At 40.1% G+C, this 14,833-nt stretch overlaps 1 pseudogene; it reads right to left on the bottom strand.

The window, feature by feature from the left end:
• Positions 1-6,512: 6,512 nt before the first annotated feature.
• On the bottom strand, positions 6,513-8,074 carry LOC144377955 (methionine aminopeptidase 2-like; annotated as a pseudogene).
• Between the last annotated feature and the right edge of the window lie 6,759 nt (positions 8,075-14,833).

Here is a 14,833-nt window from a genome sequence, read left to right as displayed (position 1 = left end):
CATGTAAAGTTCTTGGTTTCACATATGTTGGGGTTGTGAGTGCCAGAGAATAGAAGGGTAGAGGAGAAAGAAGGATGAAAAAAATACTCTTAGAATTCCTTTTCTTTCCTCTTTCTCTTCTAATAGGTGGAGTTGTCTATTTTAATCTGGAGTCTGTATCCTCAGGGTGGTGTAGGTAACCAGGGTGGGAAGAATTGAGCCCCCTCTCCTGCCTGAAGCTTCCCTGATCTATTCTGGCCTCTCAGTTTTGCTCCAGGCTTTAGACTCCTCCCCTTTCTTGCTTATCAAGTCCCAACTGCGGGACCTCTCACCCTAAGGCTAGCACTAGATGGGCGTGCCCTGGCCACCCTGTGCCTTCTTCAGCTGAGAGTGTTTTTTTTTTTTTTTTTGTGCTGGGTAGTCATGGTTCTGAGTAATTGCAGCTGGGGAGGAGGGAGGGGGGAGGGAGAGGAAGTTGGAAATCAGGTACCTGTTCAAATGGAGATCTGCCTTGATAGCCATGCCCACTAAAAATGGTGAGAAAGGTTTTCCAAGATGGAGTCATCTACTTCCAGCGCCAGGGTTTCTGGAAAGGTGGGTGAAGCTGGGATGGCCTTATGCTAGATTGCAGCCATATGACCTGGTGGGAGTGGAGTGCAGCTGATTAGATGATTCTGATACACTGCTTGAGAGCTGTGTGTGCACTAGAACTGCAGCCTTTGGTTCTGGAGTCTGGAGTCTTCCTGGAACACAGAGGCTCTGATTTCTGTGCAGGTGGTCATAGCTCTGGTGGTTTCTGCAAAAATCTGTTGTATAGGCATCCTGTTTCACGCTCTGAGATGTTGTATTCCATGTAGGTGAAACCTTGTGGAGATGCTGCCTCACTGCTTCCTTGGTTTTATTCCACAGAGCAGCCAGAAACAGTACCTCCTTTATTCTGCCATCTTGGATTCTCTCAAGTTATATATCTGTAGTATAGTTTAAGGTCTGGTATTGTGATGCCTCATTCTTCCCTCTTTTTGTTAAGTATTGTTTTGGCTATTCTTACACTTTTATTTTTCCAAATGAATCTCATGATTGCTTTTTCTATTTCTATGAAGAATGTCATTGCAATTTTAATTGGAATTGCATTATATCTGTATAACACTTTTGGAAGTATTGTCTTTTTTACAATATTAATTCTGTCTATCCAGGAGCATAAAAGGTCTTTCCATCTTCTAAGGTCTTCTTCAATTTCTTTCTTTAGTGTTCTGTAATTTTTATTGTAGAGGTCTTTTGCCTTCCTTGCTAGATTGATTCCCAAGTTGTCTTTTTTTTTCCTTTTGAGGCTATTGTAAATGTAGTAGTTTTCTTAATTTCTTTTTTAGTAGATTCATTACCAATATATAGGAATGCATTTGATTTATGAGTGTTGATTTAAAACTGCTATTTTCTGAATTAATTTATAAGTTTTGAAGTTTTCTGGTGCAAAATTTTTGATATTCTAAATATAAAATTATGTCATGGGCCAAGAGTTATAGTTAGAGGTCTTCTTTTCCTGTTCATATCACTTAATTTCTTTCACGTTTCTTATTGCTCTGGCTAGAGTTTCCAGGACTATGTTTTATAGAAGTGGTGAAAGAGGGTATTCTTGTCTTGTTCCAGTTTTTAGAGGGAATGCTTGCAATTTTTCTCCATTTAGAATGATGATGGCCTTTGGTTCAGCATATATAGCTTTTATGAAGTTGAGGTGTGTTCCAACTTCCCTGTTTTTTATCTTTTTTCTAGTGTTTTGAACATGAAGGTGTGCTGTATTTTGTCAATTTTTTTTCTGCATCTACTGAGATAATCATCTAATTTTTGGGTTTAAGTCTATTTTTGTCATGAATTATGTTTATTGATTTCTCTGTGTTGAAACAAATTTGCATCCCTAGGATAAACCCTACTTTATCATGGATGTTTTTGTATACAATTTTTTTAGTATTTTTCTGAGAATTTTTGCATCTATGTTCATCAGGGATATTGGTCTGAAATTTTATTTCCTTGATGTGTCTTTGTCTGGTTTTAGTATCAGGGTGAAATTGGCCTCATAATGAGTGTGGAAGGGTTCCTCCCTTTTCTATTTTATTAAGTATTTTAGAAGTATTGGTGTCAATTCTTCTTTGAAGGTCTTGTAGAACTCGGTCAAGAATCTATCTGCTCTTGGGCTTTTGTTTGTTGGTAGGCTTTTAAGGCAATTGTCACTTCATTATTTATAATTGATCTGTTTTCATTTTGTATGTTCTCCTGGTTCAATTTGCTTAGGTCACATGTCTCTAGACATTTGTCAATGTCTTCTCGGTTTTCTGTTTTATTGTACTATAAAATTTCAAAATAGTTTCTAATTATCTTTTGAATTTTAGTCATGTCCATTGTGATATTTCCTTTTTCATCATCTATTTTAGTAATTTGTATTTTCTCTCTTTATCTTTGTTAGCTTAGCTAGGGGTTTATCAATTTTATTTATTTTTTTCAGTGAACCAGTTTTTTATTTTGTCAATTTTTGAATTGTTTCTTTTGTTTCAATTTCATCCTTAAATATTTCCTGTCTTCTACTGTTTTGGGTGTTGATTTGTTGTTTTTTTCCTAGGACTTTGAATTATAATGTTAGTTCTTTTATTTGTTGATTTTTCATTCTTTTAATGAATAAGCTCAATGCAGTGAACTTTCCTGTTAGTACTGCCTTTATGGTGTCCCAGAGATTTTGATATGTTTCATCACTATTCTCATTTACCTCTAAGTGTTTTTTTTAAAATTTCATCCCTCATTTGTTCTTTTATTTATTTATTTATTTATTTATTTATTTATTTATTGTTGGTCGTTCAAAACCTTACACAGTTCTTAATACATCATATTTCACAGTTTGATTCAAGCGGGTTATGAACTCCCAACTTTACCCCGTATACAGATTGCTGTATCACATCAGTTACCCTTCCATTGATTGACATATTGCCTTTCTAGTGTCTGATGTATTCTGCTGTCAGTCCTATTCTCTACTATCCCCCCTCCCCTCCCCTCCCCTCTCCTTTTCTCTCTCTACCCCTTCTACTGTAAATCATTTCTTCCATTTGTATTATCTTGTCTTACCCCTCCATTACATAGTTCTTGATATATCATATTTCACATTTTGATTCAAGTGGGTTATGCACTCCCATTTTACCCCTTATACAGCTTGCAGAATCACATCAATTACACTTCCATTGCTTTACATATTGCCATCCTAGTGTCTGTTGTATTCTGCTGCCTTTCCTATCCTCTACTATCCCCCCTCCCCTCCCCTCCCCTCCCCTCTTCTCTCTCTACCCCCCCTACTGTAATTCATTCCTCCCCCTTGTATTATTTTCCCTTTCCCCTCACTTCCTCTTGTATGTAATTTTGTATAACCCTGAGGGATTTGTTCTGTTTTATCATTGAGTAGCATATTATTTAGTCTCCAGGTGTTATAGTAGCTTCTATTTTTGTATTCTCTCATTGATTTCTAATTTCATTTCATTATAACCTGATGGGATGCAAGGTATTATCTCTGTTTTTGCTAAGAGTTGCTTTATGGCATAAGATATGCTCTATTTTAGAGACGGATACTACTACTGACAAGAAAGTGTTTTTGCTCATTGATGGATGAAATATTCTATATATGTCTGTTAACTCTAAATTATTGATTCTATTATTTAGATCCAGTGTTTCTTTGTTGAGTTTTTGGGAAATTCATCCAGTAGTAACAGATTTGTGTTAAAGTCACCCAGTATTATTGTGTTGTGGTCTCTTTTATTTTTTAAGTTGAATAGGGTTTGTTTAATGTACACAAATGCTCCATTGTTGGGGGAATAAATATTCATGATTGTTATGTCTTGTTGATATATAATTCCTTAATCAGTATGAAGTGTACTTCTTTGTCACTCTGATTAGGTTTAGTCTGAAGTCCACTTCATCTGATATTATAGAAATCCCTGCTTGTTTATGCAATCCATGTGAGTGATATTTCTTTTTCCATTCTTTCACCTTTCATCTCTGAATGTCTTTGCTTATGAAGTGAGTTTCTTGGAGACATCATATTGTTTTGTTTTTAATCTAATGTATCACTCTGTTTTTGATTGATGAGTTTAGGCTGTTAACATTGAAGGTAATTATTAAGATGTGATTTTTGTTCCCGGTCATTTTGGTTTATTTCTAGTTTTTAATTTGACTTAGCTTCTGGTTTTAATTTTTATTCCTTTAGTTTAGTTTCTACCTTTGCTGATTTTTACTTTTTTTCACTTTATTCTCATGTACTATTTTGTTGAGAATATTCTGCAGTGCAGGCTTTCTAGTTGTTAATTCTTATAACCTTTGTTTATCACGGAAGGTTTTTATTTATCTTCAAATCTGAAATTTAATTTTGCTGGATATAAAACTTTTGATTTGCACCCATTTTCTTTCAGATGTTGACATATATTATTCTTGGACCTCCTAGCTTTGCAGGTTTGTGTTGAGAAATCAGTGGGGATCCAAGTTGATTTCCCCCATGTGTAATTTGATTTTTTCCCCTTTCACAGCCTTCAAGATTTTATCTTTAACTTGTGTGTTAATCATTATCATTATAATGTGTCTTAGTGTGGATCTTCTTTCATTTTGTACATTTGGGTTTCTGTAAGACTTTTGTATTTGGCTTGGGAAATTTCTGATATTATATTATTAAAAAATTGTGCTTTCCTTTGATTTGTATATCCTCTCATTCATCTATCCCAATAACTCTTTTTTTTTGGTTGTAAAATAATTTACTAAAGACACTATTGTTAAACATCAAACTAATTATTTTACCAATAAGGTACATCATTGTACACGTAACAAAATGATTTCAAGAGATACATGGCCAGTAGGCAAACATATACAATTTTTTTAAGTGACAGCTTTCCTATTTACAAGATCGCATCCATTCCAGGGGCAGCTCCCACTAGTTATTTGGGAAAGGAGCATGGAGCATATATAGTTATAGATAACTACTGCTAAAAAGGTCTTTCAGCTCTGAAATTCTTCCTTGGATCAGTTTTTAAAATCCTGGGTTTAGAAATCAAAATACTTGTTTTGTATTTCCCACCAAAGCATATAAACATATGGATTCAAAACCCCAAAAGAGCTAGCTGGAGGGCCCAAGCCCTACAATGTGTCCACACAAAACTGGTGAGCTCTGCTGCTTGAACAGCATCACAGAAAATGAAGAAATTATTCAAAGGTAGCTATTACATTAGCACCATAATAAACACAGCTTTTACAGCTAAAAATTAGATTGTTTTTCTCAAAAGATAACAGTCATTTATAGCTCTAATGCTGAAAGCAGCTTTTCAATGTAACAATCTTAAGTACATAAGTCATAGCTTTCTCCTTAAGAGAAAAAGGTAAACAAAATACAAACTAAACAAGCATCCCAGAGGCAATAAAATCTCATTGTGCTAAAATCATATAGAAGTTAAGGCTTTACTTTGGCACATAACAATATTGAAATTATGCTGGAACAAATCACATAGAAGAATTCAAGCAATTAAGGAATCAGTAATGGGGTCCAGTTCAAACAAATAAATATTATGTATCCTTACATTCAACTTAACACATTTAGCTGCTGTAAGAAGGGTGCTGGTAACCTCATTTCCTGAAATGGCCAATCTTGATACTAAGAATCCAAATCAGCTAAGGAACAGAGTGTTAACAGCATTTGACTCACTAACGAAAAACCCTAATTTCAGTTTCATCTTTCTAAGTAGAACAATATCTGAACATGGGAGTTTTTCCTTTGCTTTTGTAGCTTTAATACCCTTTTCATATAAGCTGAAAACACCTCCTGATAACTACCACTAAACAAAGGAATGAAATGTTTGTAGATTTTTTCACTAAATCAATGATTCTCAAGTTGGTGAAATGTTCCTACTTAGTCATGTTTCAATTAGTACATTTTTCCAACATCAGAAAAAAATGAGAGTTACTAATCTGGTTCTATAAGAGGTAAAATCTTATAAAACTGTATACTGGTGAATGAAAAGATTATTGTTCCATTTAATGCACATGAAGATCTTATTTTAGCCACTATGTCAGAACCTCTCGGTGTAGTATCTACAGTCCAGATAAAATGCCTTGAAAGTTTTAGCTACTTCCTGTTCAAATTATAACCACAGACATTGAAATGTAGCTCTCAGATCTGAAAATGTCTTTATTTTTTAGAAAATGGATTCCAGGAAGGTTAAAAAGCAATACCAGAGGGCATAGGTGCAGAATTGGATGTAGTCATTCAAAGCATTCAAGTAAGAATATGGCAATATAAATATCCAAAAAGCATCTCTTAGGTGTTCAAAACAAAATGTATAAGTCAGTCATAACTAATTTGAGCTTTATAGCATTTCCTAGATGGGGGGGGCAGTTAACATTGTAAAGTCCTGAAAGCTTTTTCCTTGGTTAATTACATTAGACAGTCTGCCTTTGATAAAATTCCTTTAAACATGGATAAAAGTATTACACAGGTCCACTGTTAAAACAGACAACGTTGCAAATTAATTCTGGTATAATGTATTCCAACAAAGTTTAGAAAATAAAAGATGTTGAGGTGGCTTTGGACTAAGTTTAATAGTCATCTCCTCTGCTGACAACTTCTTTACAAGTTGGATGCAACAGTATGGTATGTTCAAACTGCACTGTGTATGACCCTTTAATGTCACATAATGGTGGATATGGATCTACAATGCCCAAGTCACACAGATTCTTCAGAGCCATCAAATATTTGCTTTCTCCCAAACGATCCAGCCATCTCCGGCAGAAGGCAAGGGTGCCGAAGTTTTCATTGATGACATTTAGTAAGTGTTTTGTTCTTGGAAGCCTTATTGGCACATGTCCAACATCAAAATTTTTCATGTAATGTGAACACTCCATATCATCATGCACAACACCTTTTCTCGTACTACCAAAGGTCTCAATGGCATACACTTCTCCTTCCTCCATTCTTGTTGCCTCCCCTCCTTTCACAATGGGCACCGTCTTCGCAGCATGTATTCTATATGGCCCAATTGAATGTCAATTCAGATTTCAGATTGGCTTCACTTGATATGTCTTCCCATCTATTTAAACTTCATAGGATTCCATAACTTCTTGGATGGCCTCACCAACATCACATAGACGAACATCAATTCCAGCACACTTTATTCCAGTATTAGTGGCATCTTTTACAGCTTTTAATAATGCATCATATTTGGGATTAAAAGTGACAGTAAAAGCATAGTCAATAATCCTACCACTTATATGTGTTCCAAAGTCTATCTTACAGATGTCATCATATTGCAATACTGTTGTGTCACCAGCATTGGGAGTATAAGGGGCAGCACAATTATTAAGAGAACACCCAGTAGGAAAGGCCAGACCTGCGTTTAGTCCATTCTCTTTTATTAGCTTGCGTGAACAGTCTTCCAACTTTTCACAGATTTCTATCATTGTCATCCCAGGCTTGATCCAGCTCATAACATATTTTCTAACTTGTCAATGCTTCTGCAGCTTCTTGAAAATCATTCCAAATCTCTTCACTAGCTTGATCTAATGCTTTCTTTTCTTCACTTGTAGTTCTCCAAGCAGCTGTTCACCCATCTTGAGTGGGTGGGTATTCACACTCTTGTACTTTGGGAAATACACCATTAGGATACAGGTCACATGTCAGTACTGAGGGAGGGTCTGTTTGAACACTTGGTCTTCGTTGTCCTCCTCGTCCTCCTCCTCATCCTCCTCGTCCTCCTCCTCCTCCTCCTCCTCCTCCTCTTCTTCTTCTTCTTCTTTCCAGTTGCTCCATCACCATCTCCATCTCCATCTTCATCGTCATCATCTCTTTCTTTCTCTTCCAATGCTTGTTTTTCCAACTGTCTTGCTACCTCATCCACTGAGGTTCCTGATTCTTTATCAGGTTCCTGTTGCCCTGCTGCAGTAGCCCCTTTACTCTTTTTCTTCTTTCAGTCTTTTTTTCTTGGCTGCTTCTTCTGCTGTAGAGGCAGCTCCCTTCTCCCTGTCGTCTGGATCCAAATCGCCATTCAGGTGGCTCCCGGAGGCCGCTGCCTCCTCCACTCCCGCCATGTTGCTCCCCCAATAACTCTTAAGTTTGGTCTTTTCATGTTATCCCATAATTGTTGCATGTTCTCTTCCTGATCTTTCATCATCTTCTCTGCATGGTTAACTCTATTTATAGTTTATATATTTTGTATTCATTGCCTGAGATTCTGTCTTCCAAGTGGTCTAGTCTGTTGGTGATGTTTTGTAGTAAATTTATAATTTGGCTTATTGATACCTTCATTTCACGGATTTCTGTTTTTTCCCCCACATTCTCTAACTCTTTATTGAAGTGATTTTTACTTCCTGTATTTTTTCTTTGATTTTACTTTGTGTACTATCCTTTAATTCACAAAGCAGTTTAAGTATGTCCATTCTAAACTTCTTCTCTGAAATTTCTTCTGCCTTGTTGTCTGTGGATTCTATTATTGGAGAATTTTGGTTTGTAGGGGTGCTTTATTCCCTTATTTGTTTTCATGTTATTCATGTGGTTTCCCATATAGCAGTATGGATATAAGTAGCACAAATTCTACCCTTCTGACTTAGAGTGTCCCTGAAGGTTTCTAGTACCTCATCTTTAAGGGGGTAGACCTAAATCAACAACACCCAATGTAAACAACATACAGCCCCAAACCCATTATATCCTATTAAGACTTCTGCAGATTTTTTTCACAATAAACAGAAATGATGAGTTCAATTACTGTGTACACTATATATAGTAAATTTGCTAAAAGTGTTTACAATTTAAAATATTGGACAAGGAGAGGACAGAAGTGATACAGGACATGATGTTCATAAGGGAGAATGTACAGGACATGATGTTCATAAAGGAGAAAGAAGTCAGAAGTAAAAATCTATAGTAAGAATGGAAGAGGAATTGATAGAGATTGAATATTATCAGAAGAGAGAATCCATGAAAATAGACAAACATGAGGAAAAATATATACAACAAATAAAATATATAAGAATATATAACAAATCTGCAACATCTCAGTCCTCAACAAACTGATGTATGAAAAATACCTGGTTTCAAAAATAGTAGCAATGCTAGAGAAGAGAAAATAATTATTTAAAAACAAACAAACAAATAACTGGATAACTCTTTGCTTCAGAGTTCAAAGATTTCTCAGTCTTGTCCCTGATTCTTCATGGGACTGTCAGGCTCAGACTGGCCCATGCAGACCCAGTCACTATCCAAACGATCTGTGTTTCAGATACCCCAGACTCAGTCACATAGCAGTCCCAAATTCTCAGTGCTGTTCCAATTTGCAGAGAGACCACCTGGGATGTGCTCACATAGAAAAGTGACCCTGAAAAGAAGCTGCAAGATGGTGGTCACCAGATCTCCATACAGGAAGACATCAAGCACTGCCAACCCCACAAGCACCTATACTTGACCTTCAGGTCCCAGCTGGTGTCCCCAAACAGAGGCAGCTGTGCTTTGCAATGGCAGTGGCAGCAAACTGGCTGGCATCCTGTCCTCCCAGTGCTTGCCAGCATCCCAAGATAGAGGTGGCTGCATGTAATCAAATCTGCAGGCACTCTGATGGTGAACCTTTTGGCGGCAGCAGCAGCAGCAGGTCAGCAGCAGTGGGATGTGGTGAGCCGTTCCTGCGGACTGTGGTCGCCATTACATGATGGTGCTGGCTCCGCTGTGGTCTGTGAAGGACAACTCCATATCAGAGAGAGTTGGTGTATTGTCAACTCCTTATCAGAGAAAGTTGGCGTGTCGTTCTCTAGCACCCTGTGAGAAGGGTCCACGTGGCAGCTTCGCATTGGGGTTCGCGGTGCTTTATTAAGGCTGGGAGGGGCATCCGAGTATTATTCCGGGGATTAGAAGAATTATTAGAAGAATATCAAGGGCCTGAATAAACTGCTGAAAGAAGATTCCTGAGTCGCGTCTTCCTTGCGGGCAAGGGGGTCGTGACAGTGGGACAGTGGATTGTTGGCAGCAGCACCCAGAGAACCAGTTGGAGGTAGCAGCAGCACTAATTGTAGTGGCGCCCAGAGAAAACAGCACCAGGTGGTGGCAGAAGCAGCAGGGTAGGTAGTAGCTGTGCCTGGGGAAAAGACCTCTGGGTTCTGACAGTGACTTCACCATGAGAAACACCATGTGGGTGCAGTGGCATCTGCCTCTAGTTTCTTAAGATGGAGGTTTAGATTATTGATTGGAGACTTTTATTTTTCTAATATAAGAATATAATACACTGTTTTCTTTAATTCTGCATTTATTTAATTTTCCACTTATTCTGAATAATTTAATTAGCAAATAACATCCTAATTTTATATGTTGTAGTTTCCTTTTCATTCACCTTGGCCTGTTTTATGATTTTAAATATTATTTATTTGTGCATTCTTTATTTCTTCACCAGAGATGTATCTTATTTATTATTCTGTTAAATGAACCACTTTATCTTTTTTCTCTTTTCTATATATTTATTTCATCTTTTACACTTATTGTTTTCTTATTTTATTTAGGTTTATTCTGTAGTTTCTTTCTATCTTTATGGAGACTTAGATCATTAATTGACAGTCTTCCTTAACTGAATTTAGCACATACATTCTAAGTGATATGGGGGGTATTAACAGAAGTTTTGATAGGAGTAATTTTAATTATAGTTTAGTGTTAATTTTAAGACCTTTTTAGAAATTCTTATTTGTTAAAAATATTTTTAGGGCTGGGGATGTGGATCAAGTGGTAGTGCGCTCGCCTGTCATACGTGCGGCCGGGGTTTGTTCCTCAGCACCACATACAAAGATGTGTGTCCACCGAAAACTTAAAAAAATATATATATTAAAAAATTCTCTCTCTTTAAAATAATTTTTTAGTTCTAGAAGAACACAATACCTTTATTTTATTTATTTACTTTTTATGTGGTGCAGAGGATTAAACTCAGTGCCTCTCACTTACTGGGCAAGTGCTCTACCACTGAGCTCCAATCCTAGCCTTTAAGACTTCTTTTATTATATACTAGAGCCAGAAGCTCTTCTGAAGTGCATTAGCTTGTTTTTCTTTTTTCCTAGAAAAATAAATCCAAGAAAACAAAAACAAATCAAATGGAAATGTTCATCTTTTTACTGTGCTTGACTTGTGTAGCCATAGATCTCCAGAACCTTATCCAGTTGTGATGAACACCACATGGTCAGTGTCTGGGAATGAATGGATGACCCCATGGCTCGTGGACACTGGCCTGCTTTCTGGGTCAGCACCATGGAGTCTGGAAGGTGGCACCTTTCCCTGCTGGGAGCATCCAGACTGTTGGTGGGAGGGACTGTCCTTTAACAATAGCACCCAGGTGCCAGGCAGCACTCAGGACAGCCAGCCCAGCCCTTCAAACAATAGATGAAATGACCAAAAAACCACAAGGTGAAAAGAGCAAGTCGGGCAGTGTTGGAGAGCTCATAGGCACAGTGCCAAGTGTGGAGGGTAAGGCTGGGGGCTTCCACCATGCTGGAATCTTCTGAAAACATTGCTATTTGCAAAGAAGTGTCCTAGACACCTGTAGGATGCCACCCTTTAACAGCTTGGCTTAAATATCATGCACACAAAGCTCTGTAGGTCACAAGTGCACAATTGGAGGAATGCTCACTAAGTAGTCTCTTCTGGAACCAGCATGCAGATCAACAGGGCCAAACCACCAGGGCTCTTCTGTGCCACCTTCTGGGTTTTAAACCCTCACCTCCCAAGGAAGGTGGTGACCTCTGTGCAGTTGTCTAATACTGCAGACTAGTTTGGTCTTTGTGTAGCATAATTTTTATGTGCTCTGATCTCTAGGTCTGGCTGCTCTCACTGTCATTACTTTGAGATTCATGGATAGGGTTGTGTGCTGTTGATCTTGTTTGTTCTCATAGCAGCCTAATGCTGACAGAGCACGTCTTACTCACTCACCTATATGCAGGTGGACATTTATTCAGGGTTAAGGAAATAGAGCTAACATGGGGTGTTTTACATATGCCACCATGTCAAGTTTGTAGATTTGCTGTTTAGATCTCTCATATTTTTGGATTTTTTGTTTGTTTTATTAGATATAGAAGTTTTGGCTGTGATCTCAGCACCTCAGGAGGCTGAGGCGGAGGATCCCAAGTTCAAGGCCAGCATGGGCTACTTAGTGAGTGTCTACTCAATTTAGAAAGATCCTGTCTTAAAGAAACAACAACAATGTGCTTAGGATGTGGCTTAGTTTTTAAGCACCCCAGGGTTCAATTCTCATTCCAAACAAACAAACAACAACAACAACAACAACAGAGGAGAGAGAGGTTTCAATATAGCACACTTTAACAATGGATTTATCTGTTTTTCCTGCTAATCATGGAAATTTTGCACAATGGTGCCCAGGCCACCTTACCAAGTGCATCTGGAGTTAGGGTGAGCACTGTTCCTGGGGTAACTCCTTTGCTTCCTTTTCCAGGTCACATCTGCCTGACATTGGCTCTCTTCTGGTGTGGGTGTGGGTGCATCTGCCTTGCTCACTTTGCTTCCTATTCCTCTTCCCGTCCCTTGGCTCTCACCCTCTGGTGATCTCATATTGGACTCACAGCTGTGTCTGTTTCTATCCTGGTGATGGGAACGCATTTCTGGCCCTTGCTCATGTGGCCAGGCTCGCTCCTCTCAGGAGCTTTGGGTCTTACCCGCCTCCTGCTGACCTCTGTCCTCCCCTCGGCCTTTCAGTGTTTGAAGTGGTTCTTCTAGTCCCCCTCCAGTTGTGCCACCTGTTTTGCTGTCTTGTGATGTTGCACTGGACATCATGGTGTAAATTGCTGGATTCCTGATGACTTGGTACATTTTTCTTTCTCTCATTTCCCAGGGGAGCTGGATGTGAGGGGGTCTTTGGCTGCATCCTGCTTCTCTGTTGGGACGATTCCCCTTCTACGCCTGTGTGCCAAGCTCCGCATGACCCTGCCGGCTCTGCTGGGCGGTCAGCACTGCCATAGGTTTAACCACAGGTGAGCTCCGGCCTCCTCCCTCCCACCTGCCCTCTGGAGCTGGGGTCAGGAGGGCTTCCTTCCACCTGAAGGACTGCGGCTTGTTGTAATCTGGACTCCCTGGGGACAGACTCCCTGGGAGTTTTTGTCAGAAATGGTCATTATTTTTCAGCACAAATGTCCCAGGGAAAAGCAGCAGTGGCTCGGCTCCTGTCTGCCGATGCCCCAGCTTGTACCTGTCCATGGGATCCCCGGAGGGCCTCTCACCCAGGCACCACAAGACTGAGAGTGAAAGAGACTCGGCTTTGCAGCATTTTGGTTAACTCAGCTTCCCACGGAGAAGCCCTGGGACTTAGCGAAGCTGTTGTCAAGGCCCCAGGATAGTCCTTACTGCAGCCTCCTGTGACCGCCTGTGTCCTTGCTTTTTTTTTTTTTTTTTTTAACCACAGACCTGGCCACTGCCAGCCAAGCTCAGCCTGGATTACAGCCTGTTTACTTTAGTATAAAGTGACTCTAATATAAAGTATTTTTGTCTAAATACATAATATGCACTACATATTTTATGATGTCCGCCTATTTATGTTAGAGGTTATATTCTATTTATTGTCCCAGAATCAGGGTGGGGCAGGGGTGGAGTAGGGTCTAAATCCTGAGGATCCTTAGCAGGGGCTCTTTAGGGTCTGTACAAAGGTGAAGGGAATCTTCTCCCTGTTACATGGCTGGGGGCTGTCCCTGACAGCCCAGTGGGCACAGGGGACTGTCCAGCTTCACCACATGCACTCACCAGATGACCCTATTGGGGTTCAGACCCTCGTTCTCCAGGCAGAGCCCTGAAGGTATCAGAGGAGGTTCTCTGGGCTGGGAAGTGAGGCTGCCTGCAGTCCCCATTCCCCCGTTAGCTCCTGCCCTGCAGCTGTAGGAGATGGGGGCCACCTTGGCACCGTCACAGCTGCCCCGGGTTAGTGGCTGGCTGCCCATGCTGTCTTTTTTCTTTCTGTGAATAGCTGATCTATTTCACGCCCCTCACCTGCCTCTCACAGGTGACAGCCCTAGAGACCGTGACACTGCGAGGGGCCACAGGGAATGCCTGTCCCACTCACACCATGTCCTGTGGCTGGTGGTCTGTCCAGAATCCCCTCAGAGCACCTGCTTTGGGGGACTGCTCCTGGCACCACTACTGTTGGCTGTGGTCCTCCTACAGCTGGTCCTGAGCACCTGAGAGCAGAACTTCCTGTGGGAAGGGAGTGGAGTGGCACCTGGAGGGGAAACAGTCATAACAGTGTGTTAATAAGCCAGTGACCACAGGCACTGCGGGGGTCTCCAGGAAGAGGGGTCAAACACAGGCCTTGGGATGGTGTCACTTGAGGTGCTAGAAGAGCCCAGCTGTTCATGCACCAACCTTTTGGGTCAATGTGGGGTGTTGATTTGCAGGGTTGCTGAGACCCCTGCATGCCTGGTTTGCTGGCTGCCTGTTCCTGGCCAGAAAGCTCACAGGCTTGAGTGAGTCAGATGGTGGGACGTGGATGATGTCCACCACACTAAAACACCATCACTCAGAGGCCTGGTCACTCCCTGAGCACCTCACCAGTTGGGGACTATTTTGGGGGCTGAGCCCATCATTTCTCCTACATAAAGTAGCTTCCTTCACAAGAAGTCCTCCCTTCTCTCTCCCCATTGTGCAATGTCACTGAGGGTGCATGTGTTTATCAATAAAATCGATAAGTTGTCAATACAATTATTATGTTGAAATTATAATGATTATTGCATACTAATGGTACAAAACAGTGGGTTTCATTGTGGCGGTTCCACACAAGCATGCAAAGTGCTTTGATGGGAGCCTGCCCTCTTCCCTCCCCTGACTCCACCT

This window comes from Ictidomys tridecemlineatus, chromosome 5 (assembly GCF_052094955.1).
Source record: "Ictidomys tridecemlineatus isolate mIctTri1 chromosome 5, mIctTri1.hap1, whole genome shotgun sequence".
NCBI lineage: Eukaryota > Metazoa > Chordata > Mammalia > Rodentia > Sciuridae > Ictidomys > Ictidomys tridecemlineatus.
The sequence above is the reverse complement of the archived record's forward strand: the minus strand, read 5'-3'. Positions and strand labels throughout refer to the sequence as shown.